The sequence below is a fragment of the Amblyomma americanum genome, chromosome 1 (genome assembly GCF_052857255.1).
Source record: "Amblyomma americanum isolate KBUSLIRL-KWMA chromosome 1, ASM5285725v1, whole genome shotgun sequence".
NCBI lineage: Eukaryota > Metazoa > Arthropoda > Arachnida > Ixodida > Ixodidae > Amblyomma > Amblyomma americanum.
The window spans coordinates 59,509,260-59,518,031 of NC_135497.1; the positions used below are offsets into that span (position 1 = coordinate 59,509,260).

The window sequence follows — 8,772 nt, forward strand, 5'->3', positions numbered from 1 at the left end:
ATGACCACTCTTTTCGTTTTCATTCTGTTGTTTCTCACAGTATTTGCCCAACTGTTGTACATAAATGTACAATATGAAATAACTCCAGTTTCAGTGTTAACCAATTCACTCTGTATTTCCTCGTGTAGTGTTTATTTTATACGCTGAATGTTTTGTGCTCTCGACTGGGAGCAAGAAGGGCGCAGACACTTTGTAAGGCATCCATTTGCCTTTTGGTCTGTGCCCTAGGCAACATTACCACACATTGCCTGAATAAACTCTTTGAATGGCTTTCGCCTCACCGCACTTTTGGCCAAGAAAGTGCTCCTGAATTTTTGTTTTCTCACCCGTCGACACACGAACCACGCCGTAAAAGAAGTGAGGAGTATTCGAATGTGTGGTAGCATTCTGATTTTGGAATTCCATAAAGGGGGCTGGCGCGAACGCCGAGCCCCGACTACCAAAAATTACATGCCCAGATACTCCTAAATGGAGTACTGGCGTGCTTCAGCCTTCCGCACTGCAATGACAGGCCTCGGCACGGTGCCCCGACCTTGCTGATCGCCGGAGACACAGCACCAGGTAAGTATGCTAAAGAACGACTGAAATCGGATGTCATGCGATGCATACCTCTGTTCAGTACCAGAGGCCAATACACTTCTTACAGAGTTCCTTTTTTTGCAATAATCGCAATTTTGTTAAAAAAGCTACAGACGGACTGGGAGGGACCGCAGACAGGAGGGAGTAACTGAAGTTAACATAATAAATAATTTTAACAACAAGAAACAAAATAATTTAGGTGTTAGATGTGTTCGCACCTTGCAACGAAATCGAGTTGCGCGTGGGGCAGCGACCACGTAATTATGAGATAACTGTCTTCAAGCTTTTTTTCAATTGAATGAAAAAATGATTTTTTTTTATTTATGTTCTCGGGAAATGAAATGGCGCGGTATCTGTCTCACATATCGGCGGACACCTGAACCGCGCCGTAAGGGAAAGGATACACGAAGGAGTGAAAGAAGAAAGGAAGAAAGAGGTGCCATAGCGGAGCGCTGATGGTGGTAGTGATTTCTTTATTAAAACAATAGTATAAAGGAAGGAAAACATTTTTCCTAGCCCCGGCATCTGCCATCGATACTGAAGTACCTGATCTGGGGCAGCAGAAATAAATTGTGGCCGCAGAGCAGTGCGCGCACTCGTGAGCGAACATTGGTGAGCCTCTCTGCATTCCTCGAACACACGGGCTTGACGTCCCGTCTGTTCTCCGTCAGGTAGTTACACGCAGTGACCGAAGGCTGCGCGAGTTCTACCTTGAACGATTAATAACTGGACGCCCCACTCCAGTTGTAGCGAACACAGTGCTGTGCGCGTGTGTGATTTAATTCCTCTAAAATCAACTAATCATGCGCAAAACCTGAACACATTTCTTATTGTGTAAATAACTTGTACGTTATACTTCTCCCCTATCCTCTCTTCCTATCCCCTCACCTCTTTCATTTCATTTCTCCATTCTGCCTGCTATCCTTTATTTTCGCTGCCCCAGCTCAGGTGCTTCAGTATCGATGGCAGATGCCGGGGCTAGCAAAAATCTTTTCCTTCCTTTTTACTATTATTTTAATAAGCAACCACTACCACCACCACCAGGCTGAATGGAGGAATGAAATAAAAGAGGTGAGAAGACAGAAAGAGAGGATAGGGGGAGAAGTAATATTTACAAACTAATTACACAATAAGAAATTTGTCCAGGTTGTGCGCGTGATTAGTTCATTTTAGATCAATTAAAACACACGTGCACAGCACTGTGTTGGCTACAACTAGAGTGGGGCGTCCAGTTATTAATCTTTCAAAGGAGAACTCGCGGAGCGTTCGGTCACTGCGTGTAACTACCTGACGGAGAATAGACGGGACGTCAAGCCCGCGTGTTCGAGGAATGCACGGAGGCTAACCAAAGATCGCTCACGAGTGCGCGCACTGCCCTGCAGCCACAATAGCGTCTTGATGGAGTCTGGTAGTATGCCTGCGCCCTAGAGGCCGCGAGCATATCGCGACGAGCATCGGCGAACGCGGCACAGCGAATAAGTAGGTGTTCTAGTGTTTCCACTGCACCGCATCCGTCACACACATCGCTCGTCGCGATTCCGTGACGCACCCCTCGTTCCCCGGGCCACACGCAGCCAATGCGTGCGCGGAGGATCATTGCACGTTGTGGCCGTGTAAATGCACGACAGCCGATGATACTGTCGATGCGCTCACCTCCTGCGATGCGTGGGTCGGGGTGCTGCTGTCGGAGATGGTCATGGATGGCCTAACGCACAGAGCGGAGGGCTCCAAAATAATTTCGGAGAGAAGGGCTAACGCGGGCCTTGCGTTTTTCGGTTGTTCGGGCCGCGCGTGGTGACTGGGTTCGTCTGAAGGAGCAGTGGCGTCGCCATTGCGCCTCCTCTGGTCGAGCCCTTAGGGCTCCCGTCTCAGATGAGGTGCGCGTTGTGACGGCGAAGCTGCGTATAGCTCGGCGCACCCCGTCGACATCATCGCTTATCTGCGCATGGAAAGAGGAGCTTTCGGAGCGTCTACAGCGTCTTTTACGATCATCCTCTTTGACAGCGGCTGCATGGCGTTGTCGACGCAGTCCAACTGCTCATCCTGAGGTGCTTCGGTTTGAGCGCCAGGAGTTATGGCGCCTTTAGGTGCCCCTGCTCTTACATCTTGCGCCAGAGCTGTGGCCCAGCCAGTTGGCAAGAATTTCATAGCGTTTTTCGTCCATTTCCGTGACATTGCTCAGTCGCTCCTTCTGGTTGATCGCGATGAAGTTTCCGCACACCCATTTTTTGCTGTCTTCCCGCAGGTAGCTGCTGAACTTAATGACGGCCTTAGGGCTCCGTAAACAACAGGATAAATCAAGGAGATGTTAGATTCCATGAAACGAGGCTCAGTGCCAGGGCCAGATGGTCTTCTTGTGCAGTTCTTTTTAAAATTCTGGCTTATTCTAGGCCACATTTTCTCAGATGTGTCAAAACTTTGCTTCACTCGGCAAGTCTTTCCTGATTCATTTAAAAGAGGTCGCATTGTCCTTATTCCTAAAAACGTCTCCTTTCTCGACATGTACGGCAGATTGGCGCCCTATCATCCTACTAAATTCGGATTACAGAGCATTAGCAAAATTACTCGTTCGCCTTCTGCGGTCTCTTCTCATGTCCCTCATTTCCTGCCACCAGGATTGCTCCATCCCGGATCGTGAAATACATAGTTACTCTTCAGTAACGCCAGATATCCTAGAGTATACTATACGGCGGCGCGCACAGAGTCTTCTTGCTTCCTTCGATCAAGACAAGGCGTTCTACTTTTTAGAGCATGAGTATAATTACGGTACACTGGATTCTTTCGGTTTCATACCTTCTTTCGTGCTTCTCATTAAGGAGATGTACAGAGACATTTCAAGCACTCTGCTCCTCGATGGCCGGGAAAGTACCGCATTGTTGTTGGCCGCGGCATCCGTCAAGGTTGTCCGCTCTTCCCCCTTTTGTTTGTGTTAGCATTATAAAGCCTTTCCTCTTGGCAGTCAATCACCACTCTCTTTAATATTAGATTTGGATTTTCCAGGCAGTGAGGCAGTACGCGTCACCGCTCATGCAAATGACATCACACCCTTCTTAGCTGATGAACGCAGTATGCTCGAAGCTTTAAAAGTTTTTCGTGAGTACGCATCCTTGTCCAGGGCTGCTCTTAATTATTCGGTGAGTCGCTACTTTTTTGTTGGGAATCCTCAGACACTTATTACATGTGCGATAGCTTTGCAGTGGTGCGCGAAGATGCGCATTTTAGGCGTGACCTCGACTGTGCTGGAATATGGGATGGAATGTGGTCTTCGGTCGTAGAGGGCATCACAGCTCGTGTGCGGAGGGTGCAGACATTTGATCTGCCTCTGTTTGGGAGGCGCGACCTGGTTGAGTCGGTCGTGCTGGGTGCCTTCTGGTACTTTTGCAACGTTGTTAAACCACCCCTGCGCGTCATAAGGCTGGTGCAGACCACATATATTAGTTTTCTTTTTTGGTCGGGCAGAACCGAGCTTGTGCCTTGTGCTGTTCTTGAACCACCACGGGAGAGAGGAGGTTTTGCCTTTCCAACTTTGTCCGTCACGTCGTCGTTGTTAGCTTTGATGTTCGTTCTGCGTATGCTGCCGGGCAACACGTCTCCAGCGCGAACCCTGGTGCGGTACTTTTTGGGCCATTCTTTGCGCTTTTTGAATTCCTCCGCCCCTGTTAATCACGGAGCTCAATCAGAGCAGCCTACCGCTTTCTATGCTGCGTCAGTGGCCTTTTACAGACATATAGCGCAGTAACACCAGATGTCAACATCGTTGCAGAGCGTGTGGTGGATTTTAGACACTTTTAGATGGGGTGTACGCAGTAAGCTTGCGTACGCATCTCTTCAAGTGTTGCGTACGCTATGAATAGCGTAAATACGACACTTTTAGTCGGCCGTGCCGTAGCGCCCCTCATTCGCACGCATAAACAGTAGCGCCATCTAGTGACAACAGGTCAAAGCATATCAACGAACAGTTGAAGGAATTTTCATACATGATTACTGTTAACTAGGGTGAAAGAATTGCGAGCCTTTTTAGTTGCAACAATAAAAACTATGCAAACCGATGAAAATGTGAGAACTGAGTAAAAGCTAGAAACTGCTTCGCCAGGTGTCGTTGCTACGAGAAAAACACGCCGCATTTAGTTAGGTCTAGGAGCTTGGAAATCGCAAAATTATCTGAAAAACGGGGGCTAGTTATCGCTTATACCGGTTTGTGTGGGCATGTGTAGGCGAAATAAAAGCGAACCGCTACCATTTGAGCGAGCTATTGCGTAAGAGAATCCAGCGGCTACATGTATTTATTCCGAAGCGGGCGATATGATCGCCGCCATGTTCTCTACGCAGCACGTAGCGTCCGGCGTTGCGTACGCTGCGCTATGCTCTTTATAGCGGGCGGGCTACCGCAAAGAGCGGCTAGATACGTAGCGTTTTGCGCATTCGCATTTGTTACCCGCAGTGTCGTTGCGTGCGCAAGCTCACTGCGTACGTCCAACTAAATATAGAGAGTTTTAGTTTCACGTACGTAGAGGCTTCACGTACGTAGAGCTCTTACGGGTGTCCAGTGCGCATGCGCACAACGGAAAGGGTATGCGCGAGTCTCACGTACGTACGTGAGATTCGGATTTTTACGTTGCGGTCTTTGCGTTGTTTGCGTACGTAGCGTTGACCAACATGGCGGCGCCCTGCCCGCCGCTTCACAGCGATAACAGCTTCGTCGCTTATCCTTCGACGCGATATCGTGTTCTAAACTGTAGTATTCGCCTTCGATTTGCCCATTCTTACCCTAGCATAATGTTTCAAGTGACAAATGGCTTTTGTTTTTCAGACAGAAGGGCGATTTTTCAGCTGTTAAGCCTTGCGAAGTAGCGTTGGTCTACGTCATAGCAACGGTCTCGCGAGATCTCGAACTGAGAGAGCCCCAAACCAGCCAAACCACTGCCTCCTCTAGAAAGGTGCCTGCGGCGTCGCTCGCTCACCTATTGTAGACGCCGTGCCCTAAGTTGCGAACGGTTCTTAAGAGATGGCGCTAGCTACTTCCCTATCTGCGCTAATGCGGGAGGCTGGTCAGGGTGCCGCGGCGGTAGCAGCAGTAGCGGGCATCGGCGGCGCTGCTCTATCTATTCGACAAGCGCGGCGCGACCCCGGGTGTCTGTTCAATTGTATTTGAGTGAAGTCGTTGCTTTCTCGCCACTTGCAATGAAATTTTAGTTTTTTGCACGTATCGCAGTTGTTGCAGTCAATGTAGTTAGCGTTCACAAGTAACATAACAAGACGCCCTCAGAAAATATTTTTTTTACAGATTTGCCTCGTCCTGGAATGTCGCTTACGCAGTATGATGCGAGTCACACGTAGTTTTGATTAGTGGTAAACTCGGGGCAGGTTCAACGACAACATAAAAGCAAATCATCGGAGCTTGGTGTATGCTTAACAAGTCATCTACAATTTAAGCACTTTGCGAGAAATAGGCTTGCGGTCAAGAAACTTGACAACAGCATTCCTGTCGATAGCGCTGGCAGCATAGTTGCTGAACAGCGGCTTCATGAACTTGTGTACAATGAGTTCCAGGAGAACCTTGCGATGGTCGCTGTCTGTTTCCACAGCTGAGAACATTGAGTTCCATGAGCGCTGCCACACTTCTTTCGACGCAAACATCCAAAGGTTTTGTGAAATACTTTCTATAGGGAAGCACGTAGTCCACAATCTTCCGAAGGCCATACCACAATTTTACGAGCTCCTTCTTGGCTCGGGTAGAAGAGCCCGCCCTGATCTTGGTGGGCAATAAGGCCAAGGAGAGGTGTGGTGCCTTTCTGACCCTGCAGTTGTGCGACACAGTTAGAGCAAGCAATGCTTTCACTTGAAGCCCTCGCAATGAAACCTCAACCATAGCGGCACTGGCTTCGTCCGGACCTGTTATGTGCGGTGTCGATATTGTGCAGTGATTCTTTAAGTCAATCACAGCCTGAGCGAGAAACTTGTTACCAGTGGCATGCATGGTGGGGCTCCGTTGAGTCGGCAGCAGCTGCCTTGCGACGAATGATGTCGCGCTTTGAACGTTGCTCTGGTTGGAGGCAGCAACGATGCCGGTCTTCAGCATTTTTTCAAGTCGGGATATCCCGCTCTTCACATCAAGGATGTCGTTGGTACCGGAACATCGTCGCAAGAAGCCAAACCTATCGGGTCACTCGACAATTTGCGTGTGAGCACGAAGCGGAACTTCTTGACGGTCAGTAAGTGACGCATGCACTTCACATTTGATGTCGCAAAGACAAGAGCGTGGTGAGTTTCCTTGTTTAAGAAGCTTCCAGCCGGGCTTTCGTTCCTGAGGTCTTCGATGTAGACAAGGAAAGAAACCTCAAGCCATTTTAATCTTGGGTCATCTGCGTCCGTAAACTGACGGGCGTCTGCGTTATTGCAGTTGATGTATTGTTGGCAATTGCTGACGTCCATTATTGTGAACCACTTCTGTATCATTTGCATGAATTCAATTGTGGGTCCTGCTGAAGCGAAGTCCAGATCACATATGTGGCCGGCCTGATCTTTGAGGTAGCTAAGCGCGGCAGTTACAGGAACTGAAAACAACTTAACCGCTGATCTGATGTCCATTTGTTCTATGTTAGATGGATACACGTGTTTTCAGGTCAAGAACCTAACCGGCTTCACTGTCGAGTTTTTCTGCATTCTGTAGAGACTTTTGACATACCGTGATGTGATATGCTTTTCTTTGCCGAAGTACTTCGCCAGGAACTGTGACCTCACATTTTTAATTATGTGACTTTGGTCGAAAGAAAGAAAAAGCTCCGTAGCGGGATCGGCAGGGTGCGATGCTAGTATGTTCGCCTTGCCTCCGCACAGAATATCCATTGCCGCGACATTCACCTTGTGGTTTTCAGTCGCCAGCCAGACGATGTCGAATCCTACATCGGCTGTCTTCTTGAGCACGTGGCGTACAACTACAGCCAGTTGTTCTCCTGTACAGCCTTTGGTTAAAAAATACCCTATAGATATCTTAAACCTTGCGTGAAGACCGCACAGCAAAAAGCACAAAAGGGAGTTCGCTAGGACCTCGTCTTCTGAGCTGGGACTGATATCTTGAAGTTCGGGGCCCATGTCAACATCACCTACAAATGCATCTCTTTGCTTGTTGCATGTAGATAAGCTTTTTATGAATCCTCATCTCGTCTACCACAAGACCGCACACCTTCGACTGAGGCGTCTCCAGAATTTCTACTTCTTCTTCTAGGCGGCAGCTGACCAGGTCGTTAAACCCATCCTCTCCGGCGACTCTTCCAATATATTTCTGTAGAGTGCTTCGACATGGTAGTCGGAATAGTCCGTCGTTCCTGATATGCTCGTACGTCTTTGTCGACAGGTGTCGAATAACGATACAGTGTCTGATTGTGGTTTCAGACCACTGCAATTTATTCTTTTTATAAATCTTCACTTGGTCTCGAAGTAGCACTGCTTTTGCAGTTCCGTCTTCTGCATCGGCCGCAACTTCTAAAAATGCACTGACTAAGCAGCTCTCCTTCAGTTTCTGAAGCTCTTACTTGTACGCGTCCACTGTTATGTTCAGCATGTCAATTTTCGCTTTCAGAGCGCGTTCTTTTTGTCGCCGTCGTTTGCGCTGGGCCAAAAAACTTAAAGAGGGTGTTGGCGCTGTTTTGTGTTTGAAATGACCATTTAGCAAGAGCTTTGGTTTTTTGTTTCTTCTTCTCCACAGCTGATACCGGTTCTTTGCCATGTTGCACAGGTTCATGCGATGCGCCACTCGGTGCAGTCACGTCATGTTCAATGTGGAGTGCGCTGCTTCTACCGTCTGTAAATTGCCCGTTGGATGGCCCAGCAACATCCGATGTAGATAGCTCACCGGGTAGTTCAACTAAAAGGGCTTCCTTGTCTTGCTCATCTTCACACACGCAAGGCACACTTGGCGAAGGCTCGAGCTTGCGTTTTTCCTCTCCTCCACCTGTTTTCGTCGGAATGGCGGATCCCTCTGTGCGCGGCGTTCTGGCACTGAACACACAAGGCACTGCGCATGGCTTCAGTAGACGTCGCTTGCAGTCGTCTCGGAAATCAAACGGTTTAAAATGCAGGCTACACACAACAATGTAATCACATGCTGGCCCCCAATCGTTTCTCGCTATTGCCCCTATCCACCGCTCCCGCTTAGCGCTGTCGGATGGTAGCTCATGAAATGGGACTCCGGGC

The 8,772-nt window shown here is 48.7% G+C and overlaps 1 non-coding gene across 1 annotated transcript; it reads right to left on the reverse strand.

Moving 5' to 3' along the window:
- Window positions 1-407: 407 nt before the first annotated feature.
- Window positions 408-569, reverse strand: LOC144116537 (U1 spliceosomal RNA). The gene has a single exon (XR_013311872.1). It is a non-coding gene; the product is annotated as a U1 spliceosomal RNA (small nuclear RNA).
- Window positions 570-8,772: the final 8,203 nt, after the last annotated feature.